Below are 22,762 nucleotides of genomic sequence, written 5' to 3' on the forward strand. Positions count from 1 at the left end.
CACAACGCTCACCCGGTGGAGTTGGAGCCTGGCCAGAAGGTGTGGGTGATCGAACCAGGAGAGCTTAGTGCCCTCCAGGATCGCTGGTCAGGACCCTTTGAGGTGTTGGAGAAGAAGGGTAAGGCTACCTACTTGGTGGACCTGAAGACCCCTCGTCAGCCCCTGCGGGTGCTGCATGCCAACCGCCTCAAACCCCACCACGAGAGGCCCGAAGTCATCTTGATGATGGTGACTGACGGAGGAGAGGACGTGGAAAGCGAGCCTCTCCCTGATCTGTTTGCGTCTCAGGAAAAGGATGGGTCGGTGGAGGGAGTGATTCTCTCCCCATCTCTAACTCCTGAACAGCAGGAGGACTGTCGCCAGGTCCTGGGGCAGTACTCTTCGTTGTTCTCCCTTGTTCCGGGTAGGACTCACCTGTGCGTCCATGACGTGGACACAGGAGACAGCCCACCTGTGAAGTCCAAGATCTACCGGATGTCAGACAAGGTGAAGGCCAGCATTCATAGTGAAGTCACTAAGATGCTGGAGCTAGGAGTGATTGAACCTTCTAGCAGCCCCTGGTCCAGTCCGGTGGTGTTAGTACCGAAAGCTGCACCACCGGGTGCCCAACCAGAACTGAGGTTCTGTGTGGACTACCGGGGACTGAATTCAGTGACAAAAACTGATGCTCATCCGATCCCTAGGGCGGATGAATTGATTGACCGGCTGGGAGCTGCCCAATATCTAAGTACCTTTGACCTTACTTCGGGGTACTGGCAGATCTCGTTGACTGATGGAGCAAGGGAAAGGTCAGCCTTCTCCACGCCCAATGGCCACTACCAGTTCTGTGTGATGCCCTTTGGGCTCAAGAACGCACCTGCCACGTTTCAGCGCCTGGTAAACCAGATCCTCACCGGAATGGAGAGTTTCTCTGCTGCTTATCTGGATGACATAGCCGTCTTCAGTAACAGCTGGGAGGATCACTTGCGTCACCTGCAAGCTGTTCTCCAGGCCCTGAGACAAGCTGGATTGACGATCAAGGCCAGCAAGTGCCAGATCGGGCAGGGGTCGGTAGTGTACCTTGGACACTTGGTGGGTAGGGGAACGGTGCAACCCCTCCAGGCGAAGATCGAGGCCATCATGGCCTGGGAACCCCCCAAGACACAGACTGAGGTCCGAGCATTTTTGGGCCTCACGGGTTACTATCGCCGCTTCGTGAAGGGGTACGGTACCATCGTAGCCCCCCTCACGGAGCTCACGTCCAAGAAACAACCTCGACGGGTAGTCTGGACGGAGGCTTGTCAGCAAGCCTTTGAGAAATTGAAGAAAGCCATGTGCGAGGCCCCGGTCTTAAGGGCCCCAGACTTTTCCAAGAAGTTCATTGTCCAGACAGATGCATCAGAACATGGCATTGGGGCAGTGTTATCGCAACTCAACGAAGAGGGTCTGGATCAACCCGTGGTCTTCCTATCCCGGAGACTACTTCCCAGGGAACAGAAGTGGAGTGCAATAGAGCGTGAAGCCTTTGCAGTGGTATGGGCTCTGAAGAAGTTGCGGCCATACCTGTTTGGCTCGCACTTCCTAGTTCAGACCGACCACAGACCCCTTCGTTGGCTGATGCAAATGAAGGGGGAGAATCCCAAGTTGTTGAGGTGGTCTATTTCCCTACAGGGAATGGACTTTCAGGTGGAACATCGGCCTGGAGTGGACCACGCCAATGCAGACGGTCTCTCAAGGTATTTCCGCCTTAGTGATGAGAACTCCCAAGGGGTTGGGTAGCTCTCCCCACTTTCAGCTGGGGGGGACGCGTGTTAGACCTGTCAGCCCTTTGGGTGGTCCCTCCTCATCATTATTTATTTTGTCCCACTTTTGCCTCAAACCCTGTGTGAATTTTTCCTTTTTGGGAACCACCAGACTTTTTCGTGTTGCTACAGATTCAGGGAACCATTTTAGCTACCCCTGAAACTTCTGTCTGAGGGCCTGGAGCACAAAATGGTGGCCACCTGTGACATCACCAGCATCCACTGGAACCTACCAGCACCTTCCAGAACATTCCAGGAGATTCCAGAACCCTGTGACCGTTGGAGGCGGTTTAGAATGTTGGGAGGATAAGAGAGGCAGTTGGCAGTTGGAGCTGGCAGTTGGCACCTGACTGGTGAAGAGAGAGGAGCACAACAGTGAAGGAGGAAGGAGTGAAGCAGCAGGGGTGGAAACTTGTGCCTGGAGTGGGGTCCATAAACCCACCCTTGATACTTGTCCCTACTGATGGATCCCAGCCTATAGCCCTGTGTGGGAAGAAGACGGAAGAAACTTATCCTAAGGACCTGGACAGCAGGAACAGGCCTTAGAACCAAGAAAACAGCAAGATTCTGACCTGAGAACTGGTTTCCCTGGAGTCCGGCGTCGAGTAGCCTGAAGACCTGGAGCCCGAGGTGGAGAAGCGGCGCTGACTGAAGTAGCAGACGTCGTACCCGGAGCCGCCTGAGGTCGTGAGAGGGCGCCGACGGAGGTCGTGAGGAATACCAGAGGTCGAGGAGGAAGTGAACCGAGGTCGAGCGAGCGGCGTCATCGGAGGAGTGAAGTCCGCCCTCCGGAGTCGTCGGAGACCGAGGTAGAGGAGCACCGGAGGTCGGGAGAGAGGATCGCACTCCGGAGTCGCCCGGAGCCTGTGAGGAGGAGCACCGGAGGTCGGGGGTGAGGATCGCACCCCGGAGTCGCCGGAAGTCGACATCGAGGCCAGGCCGGCCGACGTCATCGGAGCCGAGAGCGCCATCGGACCGGAGCCGCCCGAAGTCGACATCGTGAAGAGACTGCCCGACGCCGTCGAATCGGAGGTCGAGATCGAACCGAGGCCACCGACATCGGACCGGAACCGCCTGCCGGCGTCGTCAAAGAACTGACATTGTGCCGAGGCCGCCGAGACCGAACCGGAACCGCCTCCCGGCGTCGACACGACTCCAGCGGCGTCGGAACATCAGAAAAAGGGCAGTAAGTGGAGTAGAGGGCGCCTAAGGCCCTGTGGAGACCTGAGAGACTGCTCTAAGGGGCTAGGGAGGTGCTGAAACCAACCTGACTGTGCAAGGGGTGAACTGGGACTAACCTAGAGAGGTTGTGTGGAGAGAGAAAGCCAGGGCACTGGTATTCCCCCCTTTGATCTACCTCAGTTTAGGCCTCAGCCTTGTCCCAGCCAGGGAGTAGCCCCCCTCAAGCCTTCCACAACCCTACAAGCTGTGCCTGGGCCAAATCAGCCCATAAGAATTGAAGTGTCATCTGATTACATGAGTGTGGCTGTATACTTTTAATTATTTATTGGGGATACTGTATTTATTGAGTTTTTACCTATTTATTGCTGCACTATATTTATAGGTCCACAGGACTTGTTGGTGTACAATATTTATTGGTACAGTATTTATTGCCTCAAAGTATTTAATTGTCTGTATATATTGCACTTGTATTTATGCCCTGTTATTTATGATCACCCCTATTTATTTCATCAAACAGCCAATATTTATTTGACCTGCACTAATTGAAACTTGTATATTGTGATTGACCTATTTATTTTTCCAATCAGCAACTAAGAGAAAAAGATAAAGAAAGAATATTTTCATAATTTTTACGGTGTAGAGTCGTTTTTGGAACGGATGCACGCATGGTTATTGTATGGGTATATTGTATGCTTAGCACTGCGCCTGTTTCCTGACCACTCGAGCCAAGCTACCACAGTGTGTTCGGGGAGTCCACCACCACCCCTTCTAGTGTGGGAGTGGGCGTTTCCAACAACCTGCAACTTGTATTTTCTTCCATAGGGAATCATTGACTGTTTTCTTTGAAATATTTTCTAAGTGTCAACTTTTAAAATAGCTAAATATTGTTTAAAAATCATCACAGTAATTAAGTCGACTTTCATCACTTGATTCTAAGTACTGACCCAGGACTGAATCTAGGATCCAGTCCTGGAACTCCAAAAGTAATGCTAAAAGTAATCTGTTGCAAATAACTTGAAATTTCCATTGAGCTCAATGGATTGTTGTGTTTAAAATAGAGTTGCCTATTGCAACCACTTGTAACTGTTTACAAAAGTCAATTGCATATTGCAAAAGTATTTATATATAAAGCATCTCATTCTGAGAAAGTATTTTGAATCCAATTGTTGGTTCTAAAATAAAACAAGCATATATTTTTTTATATATAAACCATTGGCCTAGAGTTCAGTTACTGAGTGTGTGAGACCATTTGCTGACTGAGTGTGTACAACAAATGCTTTACACTGTCCTCTGATACTGCCTTACTGCTCGACCAAGCTACCACTTTGGAGAGTAAGGTTATATCTAACTTTAACCTCTGTCAACCCTGGGGGACTGTGGACTCTGTACACCCTGTACCTATTAAGGAACAGTATATACAGAGCCACTTTCTCACATGTGGCACATAACAATCATGGTTACATCATTCCTTCACATAGCGTAGTACAAGAAAGAAAGGGTTTTAGACCCGAAAAGCACGGTGTTGGAACTTGGATACCCAGGTGGAGGTTAGAGTGAGTTGTTCGGGTATCGGGAGGGTGAGAGTGATGGAGTTGGCCCAGCAGTGGCGCCACCACTAATGGCCGGAATGACCCTTACGGGGGAACTCGAAGAAGGGCTGTCTGGGATATTTAGGCTGTGTAGGTAGGAGATGAAAGGGGTCCAGATGTCAGGGAGTGTGCTAGCAGCCGACATCAGGTCCGAAAATTCACCCAGGAGTGTCTGACAATTAGCAGCGTTGTCCAATCAGCTGGCAACCTTGGGCGCCGGCTTGCGCCCCCAGTGGAGCTACACCCTGCATTTTGCAAGAAGTGGAGCATAGCGGTTAGCTTGCGGTTTGCATTAGATACATGTTTAACATAGCCAAGGAGCCATACCAAAGGATCAGGAGTGATACGTTCAAGTGCGATGTCGCTAATGGTCGCGCATACGTCCCACCAGAAGGCAGAAACCCTGGGGCAGAACCAGGCCAGATGGGAGAAGTCTGCAGCTGGGGCGGAGCATCGTGCACACCTATCGCTCGTGAGGAGCCCTATTCTATAGAGTGCAGTGGGAGTGCGGTATAGCATGTGCATGTATTTGAAATGTTTAAGCCGCAAATAGTATTTGGGAGACAAACGCTTAATTTGGTTGCAGCAGTACAGCCAAACCTCCTGGAGGGTGGGGGGGGGGGTCCCTGCCCATATCTGCACTCCATGCAGTGCGAGCAAGGTCAGTGTTGACAGAGGAAGCGACAAGCGAGAGAGCATATAGCCTGGTGAATAGCTTACGAGAAGAACATGAGGCGTGGACTAAATCGAGGGCAGCAAGCACCAGGGGGCTCCGAGGAAATGTGGGATTTGCCTCTTTACATGTCACTCTAATTTGACGGTAAAGTAACCTATCCATTGGACCTGCGCCCTCAGGAAGGGTAAAGAAGGTATCAGTGGGATAAACGTCTGCTATGGCGGTGAGGCCTAAGAGCGCGGCGCGTATAGCCATGCCTGTAGTCTGTAGTGGGGGAAATGCTCGGTTGCGAGCTAGGGACATGGAGGGAGCATGAAGTGTGCTGGCGCCAGCATGCCTCCGAAGCCTGTCCCAGGCCCAGCGCAGGCATGGGTACATACACTTGATGGGAAAATGGAGGTAGCCCAAGGTGGGTTCAATAAAGTGTTTCGAGACTTCTACTAGACACTTTATACGGTCCCTCCTCCCCCAGAGCCAGCAGAGATTGCAGCTTTCCTACACCGAGCGGCTATATCTAGCGTTCAGGGGACAGATTGTACATTGCTGGCTGCACCCATAGCAATAAATGAAATCAGAGGCTCCCTCAAAAACCTAGCTTGCGATAAGGTGCCGGGCTCTGATGGGTTACCAGTAGAAGTTTCCTCTATTTAAGCCACCCAATTGATCCCACAACTAGAGAAACTATATAACGCCCCTTGTCTGCAGGTGTCCTTCCCAAATCTACCAAGGAAGCATTAGTAACTTCGCTGCTAAAACCTAATAAACCCCTAGATGAGCTCTCCTTGTACAGACCATTATCTCTGTTAAATAAAGAATACAAAGTCCTAAGCAAGATCCTAGCCTAGCGGTTATTGCCACTCCTGCCGAACTTGATACATATAGACCAATGCGGATGTGTTCCTAGACGCAATACCTCCTTGAACATACGGAGACTGTTTAAAATAATGGACACTGCTAAGGATCTTTATCCACATGCAGGTTGCTTTTCCCTTGCTTTTCCCTAGATGTCCTTCAGGCTTTTGATACTCCAGAGTGGCATTTTATGCAAGCAGCCTTGGCACACTATAAGATACCCCCATCTGTAATAAGTGGGTTAAACTTCTTTATTCCTCTCCTATGGCAGGGCTAGAACAGGTCAGCACATATCAGATTCATATTCGATGGGGCGAAGCACTCAACAGGGATGCCCCCTTGCCTCACTCCTCTTTATTATAGCTATCGTGCCCCTAGCACAAAGGATTTGTCAAGAGGCAGGAGGGCACAGAATTCCAATTGGAGCCGCATACCCTACCATAGATGGACACCAAGCTTATATATCAGTGACTTCAAACGGTTCCTCAGTTACGGGAGGGGGGTAGTTAATATGCATGAGGAATGATTATGATATGACACTGTACTGTACCTAGATGAAATGATGCATAATCCTGACAAGATTAAATAGCCTTAATTCAGAACAACAACATATTTCTCTATGTAATGTATAACATGTCCAAAACCTAATACACTTTGTGTTTTAAAAAAGGCTGTCAATCATCCTGTGCAGGCTTCTCCGGGTTTTGGACGGCAATAGGGTATCATCCTCAAAGAGGAGGGCTAGGATTTTTGCTCCTGACACAGTAGAGTCATCGGTACACTGTTAAATAGGCAATACAGTTGTTGATATAGAGCTGAAAAAAGGTGGTGGCAAGTACACAGCCCTTCCTAACACCTTTGTTGATCGGGAAGGCATATTTTAGTTCTCCTCTTGCTCCACACCTTACTTTAGCAAAATTTCCTTCATGCAATAACCTTATTAAGTGTAAACCGTCAGGCGGAGTCCCCATTCCCGCAAGCACCTCCCAAAATTTCTCCCTATGCACCAGATCTAATGTGGTGAGCAGATCAATAAACACCACAAAAACATTGCCCTTGCCCAGGCCGACCACCTTGTAATAAGCAGAAGGAACTGGAAGACCCGGTCGATGGTGCTAACCCAATGCCTAAATCCAGCCTGAAGCTCTGACAGGGCCTGCTTGCCCTCGCACCAACCCAACCAACAGGCGCTCAAGGACTTGTTTGCAGAAGATTTTTGGGAGATTGTCTAGTAAACTGATGGGGCAGTGGTTAGCGAGCACACCAGGGTCTCCTTTAAAAAAATTTGGAACAATCCTCCCCCCCTTTCCATGACAGAGGGATTTATCCTTCTGCCACAATGACGTTAGAAACTGCATTGATATAAGGCACCCATACCCATGATCATCTTTAAAGACATCAGCAGTAATTTTGAGTCCCCGGGCTTTCCCTGGCTTGAACAAGGCCACCACACGTTCAGTTTCATGATGAGAAAAGATTGCTAGGGGGATCTGACCCTTATTGGGGCACTCTCAGTTCTAAGCTGACCCTCAGTTGCTGGATTACAAGCTGTTACCCAGTCACAGGGCAAAATAGAAGATTCTGCATGGTTTCCTAACCTCCCCTCGCTTCTACCAACTATAGACCAGAACTTCTTCTGGTCGTCGTTCACAGCGGACTCTATCAGATCAGCCCACTTCCCACTTATCATCTTCTTAAGCTGCTTTTGCTGCTCTTAAACTTGCCCGATTATTCGCCCTGAACACCCTTATAGTTTGAGTGTCCCCCCTTCTTATCGCTTGCAGTAGATGTACCTTTGCCATTTTACAGTGATTGTGAACCATGTCTTTGGCAGCTTAGAGTGCCCCCAACCTCTCAAATTAGGACACTCCACAACTTAGAGAATACCATTTTGTTTTCAGCGAGGATCAAGTCATATTTTCCCCAATTAACACACATGCTCTCCACATGCGTGGCCAAGGTTGAATAGATGGCCCTAAGACCCACGGGCGAGCAGGCTACTGCTTCCCATCTCAGGTTCCTCCTATTATTAGTGGCTACAAGCTGCCCATGGGCATGGTCTACAGGTGCAGGTAATGGGAGGGACATTAATACTCTCAATTTTAATAACAGAGGGTTATGGTCACTCTCCTCCCTTTCTATTACATTCATGTTGGCCATCCCACTCCACAATCTTACATCCAGGAGAATATAGTCAATTCTACTCCGGTAGGAACCTCGTCTGAAGGTCGGTGCAAGGGACTTGTCCGATGGGCAATGCCCATTGCAAGCCTGTACTACATTTGGGATACCCCACATCAGATTCTCGTCTCTATTCAGGTCACTAGCCAAGCTGTTTGGCTCAAAAGAGTGAAGTCCTCTGCTATGAGCATGTGATGACTACTAATATGCTCCCCTACAACTCTGGTCAACAATTCTAACGTTCTAGATTACTGCCTATAACTGGTACTCCTGTTATTTTGATAATCAAGAGAGGTTCTGTATTCCTCCTTGTGAAGATCAATCCTAAATTATCAGGGAAATCCATGTGAAGGGGTATAATTGAATAGGATAAAGTGGCTCTAGCAGAGGCTAGTAAGCCACCTGCAGGGCGCCCTGCACCAGGCTTAGTTGCTGGGACATTATAACTTTTGTAATCACACCTATTTACTTGGTCCAAAACCCAAGTTTCCTGGAATAGGCATATAGGTATCAACAAAACTGCCCCAGTCAGTGTCCTCCAGATTACTTCTAATCCATGCAATATTCCAATTTAACAGGAGCGTCTGTGGTGATGAATACAATGGATTGTGCAGTGGGGCTACCAAACCACCCCCATGCGGGCATTCTAGGGTTTCAAGGAGTGCCATTGGGTATCTAGTCTGGGGCAAAACAGAGAATCTATAGTTCTTGTAGTTCCTAGCTAGGGATCAACGATATGCACTAGGGGCCCAGGATTCTCCACTCCCCCACCATCACTTCCCCTGGCTGGGATCATCATCTCAATAGTAGTTTCACTGTTGATGGGATCCTCCTGGATAGAGGTGAGTCAATCCACCTTGGTTAAGGAAGCAGAAGATTTGGGTGGCACAGTGTTTCCCCACTGAACAGACCCTACTCTCCGCAACCTATCTAGGTGCAGGATGTCTACAAACTGCAAAGCTGGCTGCCTCTTGGGTGCCGATTAAAAAAAAAGTCCAAGGGATGGAGAAGAAACCCAGAAGCTGGCTGGTTCAAAACTGGACAACGGGCGAGTAAGTGATGGACAAGGTTGGGGGTTTCTAAAATGTACAACAACACAATCACCCCTATATGATTTGGTAGAGGCCCCACCCACGTGACTCTCCTAACCATCAGTTTGTGCCCGGCATCTCGGTAAGAAAAGCCAGCATAGACACACAGCCAATGTAACGTTTTGTTTCTTAGTTTGGCAAGTCATGTTGGATAAAATCTCAACGTAAGGGCAAGCATCAGGAGGCAGGTTCAAGGTATCTAGCGTGCGCCCCTGTACTGGGACCCTAGATGAGCAATGTGCTTCTTTCACCCCTCTGACTCCCTCCTCAGCGCCCACTCGTTGTCCAGATCAGTACTACTCAGCCCCTCCTTGCACACTGGACGAGGGATTAACAGTCATGGCAGGTGATTGTAGGCTATGAGGCAACTGTTGGCACGTTGCCCCCCTCTTGGAGCAATTTGCCCTAATTTCGGCAGGCACTGTGAAGGGTTCAGGTAAGTTCTGCTTGACAGTCCCACACCCTCCATACTCCGTAATACAGATTCAATCATAACCAGGAGCTGGTAGATGGGCTCCAGGCTCTCCATTACCAATGCCCTAAGTTTGTCACACAAGTCTTGAGTATCTTTGTGCATCATGGCCGAGGGCCCACCCCTCAATGCTCCTGCCTTCCCTAGGCATGCGGAACATTATCTTTTGCCACCCTTTTCCCTTTGCTCCTTGTTCCTCTTGCTGCTGTACTAGGGGTTCCATTGCCCAGTGGGATGGGGGGGGGGGGGGCTGGGTAAGTGCACTGACTACTCTTCTGATCGCTCAGATGGCTGGGGCTGTCTATGCTCGGCTTTCGAGGTCCCAGTGAGTGCCCTGGCTCTGGACTGATTCTAGAGACAACGGCCCTTTAACAAAAAATGAAATACAGTCGTTCTGGATACAAAAATCAGTTCCATAAACAGATTCAGTTATCAAAGTTTTCAATTTGATTACGACAATTCGAAAAAACATTTGATTTAACCCAGCCGGATGAATTTGAAAAACCAAAGATCAAGATGGCAAAAAAACCAATGGACTGAAACCAACAATGAGCAAAAAAACAATAATGCACAGAAAACCAGGTGTTAAAAACTGACAACAAAAAACATATTTGGCCTTGTCGGTTCCTTACAAAAGTGTACTCAGTGAGAATGCACAGAATGCCATGGAAATAGTCATAAACACTATACAACTAAACCAGCACAAGCTAATTCAATGATGAACTGAAACCTTGAGCAACAGATGGTGTATTATATAAAGGATGTGAGGCATCTACAGAACTAAAATGTTTTGACCGTAAGGATTGGGGGCATATTGCTTGTCTATGACCCATAGATCTTTAGCATCTTGGGGCATACTACTGGAAGTCCACATCCGATCCACACCCTTTTTATGTGATATACGTTTTAAACAGAAGGCCAACAGGGGTATGGCGACACAAGATGGACGACGGGATGTGTTCCTAGGAGGTTCCACATCCGACCCCGCATAATCCTCTAATATCCTGCCTCAATTGTGCTAACGCCACCCGTCTACCTATGGTGGGTGCCCTCGGTGTACACCTACACCCCATAAATACAGCCCAGTTCTGAGTGCCGATGCCCTTGTCGCTGGTGGCTGGTGGCTGGTGGCTGGTGGCTAGAGGACGCTTGTGGTGGGTTTGGAGGCCTTCACAGGGTGTAGGCAGAGATACAGTGGCACCGTAGCGTGTGTAGCAGTTCATGTCCACGCAACTTTGGTGAACCCCCTTAGACAACTCAAGGGACCACTGCACTGCTGGCTGAGTGAGCCTTCACCTTCCTGCCAAGACTGGTATTGGAGCAGTCCGCGGCTGCTTGGTCCTGCGGAGAACAGGGGCCTAGTGCGCTGATCACTGGCACCCGGGTAGACTGGTGGGTTCGTCGGAGGCTGCTTCTTCAATGGCCCTGTAGATTTTGGCAGACGAGGGCCAGGAGAGTGGGGACTATGGCTGGGCCCTGAGGAGTGGAGCTCCTGGTTGCGGAGGGAGCCCTGTCGTGGGGCAGAGGCCGAGCTTGGTGGAGCGCAGCCTTCGGTCGGGGTCAAGCCTCCTGAGAGGCCCTGAGGAAATTGGTGCCTCCCAAAGCTGGTACCAGCAAGGCAAGTGACCGTCGGACTTGGCGGTGGGAGCCCATTGGATGCTGCGGGTTCCCCTGGCAGGCCTTGAAGGCCTCTGATGACCGCACGAGGGGGGTTGCAAGCAACTGGCTGAGGGCATTGCAGGACATGCTGGCCCCTTGATCTTTTGGGCATTGTGGTGAAAAGTGACTGGTCTGGGCTGCCGCTGTGACCCCTGTGGGGTGGCTTTCTGACCCCTTGCACTGTGCCCTGGGCCCCTCCTCCCTATCAGGGCCTACAGCACTGCGGACAGAGCAGGGGGTCCATGAGGGGAATGGCTTTGACTTCACTGCTGAGGCCTCCACTGACTAGGAGGGCACCCTAGATACCATGTTTGTCAACTTTGGGGGGCACTCATCCACTGCTTGGAGTGGTTGGCCTGGGGTTCCAGTCTTGAGTATCTGCGGACACCATTGAGGCTCCTAAGGGGAGAAACCAAGAGGCTGGGGCTTCCAGGGGAACACCATGGAGCAATACACCACCCTGGTGTCGGCCTCACAGTGCCACCCCTGAGAGGAGTAGCCCCAGCAGGGTGATGATCCAGGATGATGGTTCCATGGCCTTGGTATCCTCAGAGAAGCAGTTGGAGCCGGGGGAGACTGCATCATTTTCAGAAGGTCCTCTGACGCGGGACAATACTTTAATCTGATGTATTACCAAGAAGATGTATTTGTGACATGATTCTGTTCACCGCCCTTCCTCCTCATTACAGGGAGTGCTCTTTTTTCCCTCCTATCTTCTCGTTCCTTGTTCCTTGCATAATGCTCTGGAGTGATATCTCATGCTTTAGTGTATTCAATGAGGCACCATATTATGTCAGGGGGGTGTCTCGGTGCTACTCCGCAATTAGTGGTAGGCAATGGGTGGAGGTGTGGTTGGGATTAGACTGTGTGTCCGGACAGCGGACCTTGAATTGGATTCGCATTATAGTAAGTTGTTAATATGCTACCCATCTGAGGTGGGGGAGTTGGATCAGGTTACTAGTTTTTTTACCCCACTATATGGGGTTGTTAGTTCTTCATTACAGTGCTGACATGTAGACAGTATATATATTTACCTGCCTGGTGGTTTTTGACGTGGATGTCTGTGAGGATTGGGCTCCGGCTGGGGCAATAGGGAGGGACACTTCATGGGGTGGGGGGTGATTACAGATATTGGGTAAAAAATAGAGGGGCCTGTTTTAAACCTCTTACTCCTCGTGTGTCACGGGGGTGGCCATATGGGTGGCTCTGAGGGTTTTAGGCACACGTATAGAAAAGCGGATGTGGAGGGACGCTATGTTTTGTTGCAGGGCCCTTTGGACCGCAGGTAGGTCATAATACTAAACTCATCTGCCCCTAATGTTTAGGACCCGTGTTAGAAATGGGGTTCTCCAGTTGGCAGCGATGTACCCTGTTCAAGTAGAGACCTTTCCTTCTAGTCAGGAAAAGTGAATTACACTTCTAAAATGACCCCTGCTTACCTCCTTGGTAGCTTGACTTTAGCGGTTAGGCTTATCTCAGAGGCAATGTGTAAAGCCTTTGCACATAACACACAGTACCCCACCAGTTTTAGAAAAATAACTAATATTTATCTGTGTAAAATGAGACCAAAACGATTAAAATCAAACATACAGTAATAAATACATGAATGTTGCAAGAATCAACGTAAAAGACAATTCCTTGAAGTCGATAGCTCCATCTGGGGCTATCACGACATCATGAACAACAAATCCAACAGTTCAGGCCAAGCATGAGTTAACAGGCCAGCTACGGTGTCATGAAGACCCACAAACAGTACCTTTGGAAATGCAGGGCGTCGGGGACGTTGTGATGAGCTCCTAAGAGGCATCGTTGCTGGTGTCGGTACCGAAGGGCGGTGCAGGAGTCGTCAGGCCCTTGAAGTCAAGCTTTCCGAATCGAACTACATGAAGTTGAAGTCAGAAACACTGGCATCAATGGTGTTGGGGCTGCGATGCAAAATAGGACGATGCAATATGCTGTGCCCACAGGTCACGGTGCAGGCAACGGCTCGGTGATGGCGTTGTCGGTGAGACCAGGGCGGCGATGCTTTGTGTGGTGCCCACAGGTCACAATGCAAGCATCTGTGCCAGTTGGCGAGGCTGGAGTTGATTGCACTGACATCGGTGGACCAGGGCTGGGGTGTGGGGCGATGTTTTGTGTAACTTATGAGAGGTATACACAGGCCACGCTGCAGGATGTGGCGTCAATGTCAGTGGGGTGCGCCGTTGTCAGTGAGACCAGGGCTGCTGAGTGAAGCGGGCAATGTTTCTTGTTCTCCACGAGCAGTATCAACAGGTCATGGTGCAGTCAGCGGCGTTTGTGACGCAGTCGCATTGTCATCGGTGATACCAGGGCAGTAATGTGAAGCACGGCGAGGTGCAGTGCCCACAGGTCACATGCAACCAGCAGCTCGATGTTGGCATCGGCTGGCGGCGTCAGTGAGACCAGGTTGCATTATAAAGCGGGACGATGCTCCAGGCGGTGCCTTCAGGTCATGGAGCCACCAGCTGAGTCGTATTTGTTTTTCTGCTGTTGCAGCACAAAACACGCAGTTCCCAGTGCTGAAGTAATTTATATTCTCGAGACTTCCAACAGGAGGCAAGCTCTATTTCAAGTCCTTGGAGAAAGTCAGGTTAAAAGTTGCAGAAAGTTCAGTCCAGTCCTTTCACTGCCGAAGACAGAAGCCACCACTGCAGGCCAGCACAGCATAGCACACAACAAAGTGGTAGTCCCTCCTCACAGCTTCTCCAGCTCTTCTTCTTGGCAGGTTCCTTAGTCCAAAAGAGTTGAAATTCTGGGGTCAGGGTCCCAATACTTATTCTAGTTCTGGTCTTTGAAGGATCCTTATATGGAGTGCCTTCAGCAAATAAGGTATTAGAGAGGCAAGAGATGTGATAGGCATGTATAGTTCTTATGTGATTTACTAGAATCAGAATGATTAATGCAATATTGTCTTGTAAGAAATGTATTAAACAGACGAATGTTAGACATGGAAATTGTGGGAATTGGAAATAGAATTCTGAGAGACTGTTGTTAAGAGTACGTTTTGGCTTGTTTGCTTTTAGAAATGAATTATAGAGAAACATGTTTGAGAACTGAGCAATTACAATGAACTTTCTACTTTGATTGTAAGTAATATTTGTTAAACAGTGGTAATGAGGAATAATCCTATGCATGATACCTTTGAATTAATTGGACAACTAAGCAGAATGGTTGTTTGCATAATTTGAATATATAAGATTCTAATAATAATATTAAATAGCTTGATCTCATTTGGAGTTGGTGATGGTATCAGGTCAGGTTGACCATGGCAGCTCACTGTAAAAAAAAAAACCTTCCTCACTCGTTATATTTTTTTTATGATATGGTATCATAAAATGAATGGTTTTAATTGTTTTATTGTAAATAATGAGTGTTCTTGTGTATATATTTATAGTCACTGATGAAGTCCCATGGTGGAACGAATCACATTGGCTGGGTCACCGTTTCACATGTTGACCTTTGAAGAGAAGGATGGAATGAAATTCAATGTTTTGGATAACTAATGGAAGAATTCGGTATAAGATGCTTGAAAAAAGTTCCTTGGTTTGGAGGCTTCTTTCCCATTGATGAACTTTGTGGAAATACTCCTGACCATCACCAAAGTATTTTGACTTGACTTGACTGGATTCATAGTAAATATATAACATTATTGTTTTTTGGGGTGCCATCCTTTCATTTTATCACAATTTTATTGATTTAGATCACAACTAAGATCAAGAATACTTAAAATGATATATATTTCAACAACAATTAAAAGCATTGTAAAAAAGATAAGGAATTCTAAAATATAACAGTCTAACTTGTTTGGAGAAGTTTTTACCACACCAATCAGTTCATCAGTTTTAGTATTTTTACATTTAAAATATAATGGTATTATAAAACACTTGCTAGCAGCAATAGTGGTTCACATTTGGACATACAAAAATACATGTCTAAGATCTTGGACCCCGCCATCACAAAGATCACACATTCCTGTCAAATTAGCAGTACCAGTCCAGCGCCTTTTAAAACAATTTTTTCATAATATACCCAATCTTGACATGAGTGTCGTTTGGCTGACGTGATCCAAGAAAAAAGATAAATATTTTTTAGTGTGCCTAAAAAACTGTATCAGAGTAAGGTTTGTATATTTTTAAGGTCAAGCAGTGAGCAATGTCCCTCTTATAACTTAATCTGGAGGCTGCATTTTTTTTAAATCAACTCAAGTTCAGCAGGGGTCCACATCTGTAAATGAACAATAGTACATCGCATTTCAAATAAGGCAACCCTGAGGCCTGCATTAAGGAGCACATGCATCAAGCCCGCATTTTGCAGTTCCCAAATAGCGAATGTTACCGATTAGCTATTTGGGAATCGTAAAATGCTATGCATGTAGGAATCGCAAAAAAAATTGCAATTCCTTAACATTACCTAATAGTGATTCGGAAATTGCGAATTGCTATAAGGTAATGTGACTCCATTCATTCCTATGGGCCTACAGGCCCATCGGAATGATTGGTATGATAATGCACAGTTGGCATTTCAGAAAGGCTACATGCATCTGCATTAGGGAATCGCAAATTGTGATTCCTTAAATGCATTTCACAATTTAGGTAATCGCACAAAATTGCAATTACCTAAATTGCGAATGCCATAACCTACGTGCATAGGAAAATGCCTTTTTCCATTCCCCAAAGGGCCAATTCTGCGAATCGGCCCATTTGCGAACGGGAAAAGTCTTGATGCATGTGCTCCTAAAAGTATAACCTTTTACGCTGTCAGTAAATGTTTCTCGCTTTATCAATTCTCTCAAAGAGCCTTCAGAGGTCAGATGAAGTGCTGGATCATCTGGAGCTTCCGCTGACGGAGGAAGAGCTTAGCACGGCCTTGGGGGAACTTAATTCGGGGAAGGTGCCTGGGCCCAATGGGGCCATCAGACACAATATAAGGCGGACGCACGTGGCAGTGGCGGCTGTTCGGCAGACCGGGGAGCGGGCGGCATTATTGTTGGCGGACATGGATAGGGCCTTTGACTCTTTGAGCTGGGTATATCTGTTTGCCTTAATGCGCCGACTCAATCTGGGTCCGCATTTTCTTTCCTATCTCCAGCTCCTATACACGGACTTGACGGCTGCGGTGCGGGTGGCGGGGGTGACGTCTACAGTCTTTCCCATACAACGGGGCACGAGACAGGGATGCCCCCTGCCCCCGTACCTGTTTGCGCTGGCCATGGAGCCGTTGGCAGCGTGGGTGCGTATGGATGCGCAGATTCGGGGCTTCGAGTGGTCTCCGGAGGTGTCAGACAGAATCGCATTATATGCAGATGATGTCTTGTTTTTCCTTACGGAGTTAGACGCGTCGGGGCCACGACTCCTGCGGATCATACAGATCTTTGGAGAGTCATCGGGATTGTATATGAATCCCTCTAAATCCACGCTGTGGATGCTGGGGGATGGCCCGGGGCCTGGGGAATGGGCGCAGGATATTCAGCTGGCAGTGCGAGGATTGAAATACTTGGGGGTGTTCCTGTCGGAGGCCCCGGAGCTTTCTTGGGACCGCAATGTAGCGCCAGTATGGGAAAAGATCCGCACAGATCTCAAGACCTGGTCCGAATGCCGTTGACGCTGTATGGCAGGTCCGCAATATTTAAGATGGTGGCGCTACCTAAGCTGCTCTACCAGCTGCAAAACTATCCATATCCGATCCCGCCTCGATGGTTCCGTCAGGTGAACTCCGTGTTGGGGCAGTTCCTGTGGGAAGGGGGTACAGTGCGAGTGGCCCTTAGAACGTGTTTCCTATCCTCGTATAGCGGAGGACTTGCGTCTTCGGATGTCTTATCCTACTATCAGGCCTCGCACCTCCTTGTTCTCAACGAGTGGTGGTATGGGGATAGGGGAGACCCGGCGTATGCGCTGGAAAGGGCACTTATGGGAACTAATACATTACACACTATCCTGTACTCGGCATCAGTGCGCAGTAGCCTGCCGTCGGTCACGCGAGTGGTTTTCCTGGTCTGGCGGCAGACATTGCGTCGGATGGGCTGGCGGAATGTCCTAACTGAAGAGACTTCCCTCTGGAGTAATGGGCGCTTCCCAGAATTGATGGCGCTGAGAGGTTTCCGCGGATGGGATGCCATTGGCATCTCGACATTGGGAAATGTTATGAGTGGTACGACACTTAAATCATTTCAGGCCCTGCGGAGGGAATTCTCTATACCCCAATCACAGTTCTACAGATATCTGCAACTGCGGCATGCACTGACCCCCAGTCTGGAGGGTCTGACATTGCTCCCAGAGTTTAGCTCACTGGAAGCGAGACTTTTTATGGGGGATCTGGGGACCCGAAAAATTTCTAGGATCTATCAGGCCCTAGTGATCCATTGTTCTACGAAGCTTCAGAAGTTGCGGGAGGATTGGGAAACTGACGTGGGGGCCTTTAAATGAGGACGACTGGAGGGAGGCCCTGGCAGCCCCAAGGGAAGCAGCTATAACGATGCGGCTGCGCCTTATACAATTTAAATATCTACACAGGGTGTATTTTACCCGGGCCAGGCTATTCCGAGCGGGTTTGATTGCTGCTCCGGACTGTCTTCGGTGTGATCAGGAGGAAGGGACATTTATACATACTATATGGCACTGCCCAGCGCTGGACCGATTCTGGAGGGGGGTAACTACTTGTCTAGCTGAGGTTCTGAGGTGGGTGATCCCGCGCACGCCACGCTTTACATTACTACATGTCATGGAGGGCATCGGGGGCAACATATATAAGCCGCACCTGCTACGGCTGGGCCTCACGCTGGCAAAGCGGGATATCGCCAGGGCATGGAAGGCGCCTAGAGCCCCATCGCTCACGGCATGGAAAAATGGCCTAGATTTTTGTATGGGGCTGGAATTGCCCATATTTGTGGCCCGAGGGTGTCCACGCAAGCACTACAAAATATGGAAACGATGGGCGGATTACCGGGGGTTGTGGCTGGAGCCACCAGTGGAAGAAGAGGATTAATCATGGGGAGGTCTAGGGAGACTAGTCGGGAAGAGGGGGCGCCAGGCAAGAGGGGACGATTGGGGGATTCATCTTATTACAATACGATGTGGCAGCGGGGCCTTGGGGCTGTGGCAGGGAGTTCATGGACATGGTGCGACGCAGGGGATGGGGTGGGGGGAGTTGGGGGGGGGGTTGTTAATGTTCAAGATATATTTCCGATAAATGTACAAATAGATTGCTATGGAGATATGCTGCAATGTGATGCTGTTGTTGACTCTGATATTCAGGGTCTTGTAATATCTGTGCAATTGGCTAATAAACTATGTTTTCGAAAGAGCCTTCAGAGGAGTGTAATAGGTTTTAAGCCCAGCTGAGCACATTAGCCGTAGATAAAAAAATAGGCACTACTGAAAACAAATTCCAGTCACAGAGCTTAGACGGGAGTAGCGTGACTAAGAGAATGACATTCACAAAGAATCTTCCCTTCATATAAGTTTATAGAAAAGAATTTATATTGGGAATATATTCTAGTGCATACGATAGAATAGGAGGAATTTTCACTCTAGAAAGCCAACAAAAATTTGAAGTGGAGCCTTCTTGACGAATTCTAAAACGTTTTAAGTATGCTGGTATAAGCTAATGCCTTCTTTCCTAGATGGAGCAGATGCGATTTACATTCTAGTGTCTATGTAAACACTATTCCTCAATAGGTATGCGTTTTTACTATTTCCAGTGGGCGTATATCCAGATGCCAGTTATTTGAACAGTACTGCTTCTTTCCTCTAAAAGGTATCGCTTTTGTCTTGGAGATATTTCATAATTTTCCTCTGCATATGAAAATAAAGCATTCAGATTTCGCTGAATACAACTTGGAGTAAGATTGAAAATCACAACATCGTCCACATACATTAAAACATATACATTTTGTGAATCAGTTTTAGGAGGGAAGTTCTTAACATTCTTAAATTTATCAGGAACATCATAAATATAAATAAAAAACAAAAGAGGAGCTAAAATACAGCCCTGTTTTAAACAATTCTCCTTTGGAATCTTTGGAGGTAAACCCCTAGTCCCACCCATCCGGAATTTACACCAAGTAGACGAGTGTAATGTGATAATCAATTTCAATAGATCAGCTGGTATCACAAGCCTAACCAATTTCCTCCAAAGGGTAGGTTGGCCCACTCTATCAAATGCAGTCAAAAAGTAGACAAAAATAGAGTATAATATTTGTGATCTGAGCACCATACATTTATCTACTAGGGTTTTGACTAATACTATATTGTCGGTTACTGAATGCTTAGGTCTGACCCCACCTGAACGTGGGGAATTACCTCAGTCAAATATGCCCGCTCCTCTAGGTGACATAAGTTTCTGATGCAAACATCTTCCCCACAGCGTCAAGTAAAGAAATTTGGTGAATATTATGTTGAAAAGTAATGAAGAGAAACGAGGTAAGATCTTCAGGTACTCTTTATTAGCCATCCACTCTCAACATTGCTGTAGACTCCCAAGGGAAGGTCTACTGGGAACAGGGGCAGGGGTGGAGGGGACCTACCAAGTACAGGGAAAGAGATTACAACACTCCACCCCAACATTACATTGTTAAACATAACTGCATTTGAAGATCCTGTCACAACTCCAACATTGTCCATTCTCCAGTAGTACCACATTGTTGTAGGAATTGGCTTCACGACAAGGAGCGTAATAATTGCTTTTGCTCTGATTGTCTTTAACGCTCCTTTTGACTTGTACCCAATCGCCTACCCTCCACTTGGGATCTTTCACCCCATTCTTACCATCGTTCCACTCCTTGTATTTGCTTTGGTATAATCTTCGTTTATTTCCAGCTTCCTTAAGATTGGACTCAACCGCCTTTCCACCCCTCAACCAGGTGTGGATAAACTTTGTACAGGGTTCTCTTCCTCTGAGGGCAACAAACGTGGACACCCTTGTGATGATGTTGGGTGACGTGTGGTAGGCCCATAAGCAATCCCGTAAGAAGGACTCAACTTCGTGAACATTTACCACAGCTAGTTGTAGGTGTTCTTTGATAAGCCTATTGGCTCTTTCAACTAGGCCGTTTGCCTTAGGACAATACAGTGCTGTTCTTACATGTTTGATATTAAGATTTACTAAAAAAGTCCTTCATAGTTTGGGAAATAAACTGTACCCATGGGTAGCTGGGATTCCCTACCGTGAGAATAGGTCCTTGAGGAAATCTAAGACAGCATTAGTGTTGACCCCATGGACGAACTTGTGTGAGACCCAGTGTGAGGTGTAATCAACCAGTACCAATATGAACTTTCTGTGCATCCCTAAAATGTGCATTGACCCAATTATATCCATGGCCCGTTTGCTCCATGGTTTATGGGGTAACTCTACTGGGGACAGTCCTCGGCTTGTCACTTTTTGCACAGCTGTGAGTCCTTTACCATTTGTTCAACCATGGAGTCCATCTTGGAAAACCAGAAGTTCACTCTAACCCTGTTTGTTGTCATGCTCCGCCCCAGGTGTCCTTTGTGGGCTAGTTCTACAATTCTCTTTCTCAACCCTTCTGGAGGTACAATTTTGTTGTTGCGAAAAACCTTCCCTCCTATGGTGCTCAATTCAAACCTGACCTCCCAAAAGTCTCTGATTTCTTCATCAACCTCACTGCATTTGCTGGGCCACCCTTCTACCATCATCTCCTTTAATTTACACAGCCCTTTATATTCTTCCATGCCTTTACCCCACTCTTCTTCTGTTAATGCAGGATCGGTCAAAGCTACAATGGGACTGTCTAGCACTTCTTCACACGGTTCACATTGTAACGGTGAATGGGACAAGAAGTCTGCAATTTTGTTTTTCTCCCCTCAAACATACTCCACCCTAAAGCAGAAATTCTCAAGTCCTGTTATCCATTTGCAAATGCTGGGTGTGCCGTGTTCCATGCCTTTAACCGTGAACATGAAGGTAAGTGGCTTGTGGTCTGTTCGGATAGTGAAATTCACCCCCCACAGGAAGAACTTAGTGTTTCACCACCCAGTAATACCCTTGGGCCTCCTTCTCCACTACTGAATAGTTGCTCTCCGCTTTGGTAAGGCAGCAGGAGGCAAAAGCAATGATTTTTTCCCCGTTGCCTTCTTTCTGAGGGTCCCTCCCAAGCCTTTGTTAGAGGCGTCTGTAGTAAGAATGTTTTTTTTTGTTGGGTCAAACGTGCCCAACGCTGGAGAATTGATGATTTCCTCTTTCAATGCATCTACAGTGCACCTGTGTTTCTCCTGCCACTCAAACTCCTTGTTCTTCTTCAAAAGTTCACGTAAATGTTCACATTTCTCTGAGAAGTTTTTTTTAATTCAAATAATTTTTATTGATAAAAGAGAGAAAAAAAAACCGGACAAGAATACATACAATGAATGACGTACGTTGTCCCAATGAACATACTAAATACATTCATACATAAATCAATCAAACCTGTAAATGAATCGTACAAGTCATAAAATAGAAATGTATACAGATCCTACTAATGAAGATAACTAAAATAACCCAAAAACACAGCACAAACAAATAGAATAATATATTATGTCATGAAATACCCAAAGCATACCATGGGGACCGTTTGCACGATACCAATTGAGCACCACTACTGTCAATACAACATTGCATATGCATTGTCATAGTCGGAGACCTGTACAGAGATCCATTTTAATACACAACATAAACCGCACTTCCTCATTAAATTACACATGACTATATCACATCATGAATGATCATGGCGGATCATGGTGGATCAAATGAGAAGGCATCAAGAGATTTCCAGAGCTTCCTGTGGGAAGTGCGCCATGGTGAGGAATGTAGGGCTGGATTGTCAGCTCCTCTTAGAAAAGATAGCCAATCCTGACATATCCTGAAGGACACTTCAGAAGCGCTCTTCCATTTACACAACACTACCTTACAAGCCAGAGTAAGCAAGATATCCAGCAGTTGGCGATCCTGGGTGCTAGGAATGTTCTGATCTAAGACACCCAGTAGAATATAGACAAATTCTCTCTCAGGTTTGATGTTGAAAATATGTTCTATACAATCAAAGATTCTTCCCCAGAATGAACCCAGCGAGGGACAGCCAAAAAGCATATGGGCCAAGTCACCTACTGCTGAGTCACAGTTCCAACATTTAGGACTATCCCTCAGATGGAGTTTAAAGAGCTTATCTGGTGTCCAGTATGTCCTATTGATGAGCATGTATTTGGTTTGAGATAGAATTGGTGAGATTTTACACGATAGAGCAGTGGTGTGTATCCTGTCCCAATCGA

At 47.4% G+C, this 22,762-nt stretch overlaps 1 protein-coding gene across 1 annotated transcript in view; it reads left to right on the forward strand.

The window, feature by feature from the left end:
* The window catches only part of LOC146799004 (uncharacterized), a 220,127-nt gene that overhangs the window by 102,513 nt on the left and 94,852 nt on the right, over positions 1 to 22,762 (forward strand). Inside the window, exon 2 of the mRNA XM_085626366.1 lies at positions 1,581 to 1,787. The gene's annotated coding sequence lies outside the window, so the exon portion shown is untranslated. The remainder of the gene's footprint in view (positions 1 to 1,580; positions 1,788 to 22,762) is intronic.

Source organism: Triturus cristatus, chromosome 9, assembly GCF_964204655.1.
Source record: "Triturus cristatus chromosome 9, aTriCri1.1, whole genome shotgun sequence".
NCBI classification, from domain to species: Eukaryota; Metazoa; Chordata; class Amphibia; order Caudata; family Salamandridae; genus Triturus; species Triturus cristatus.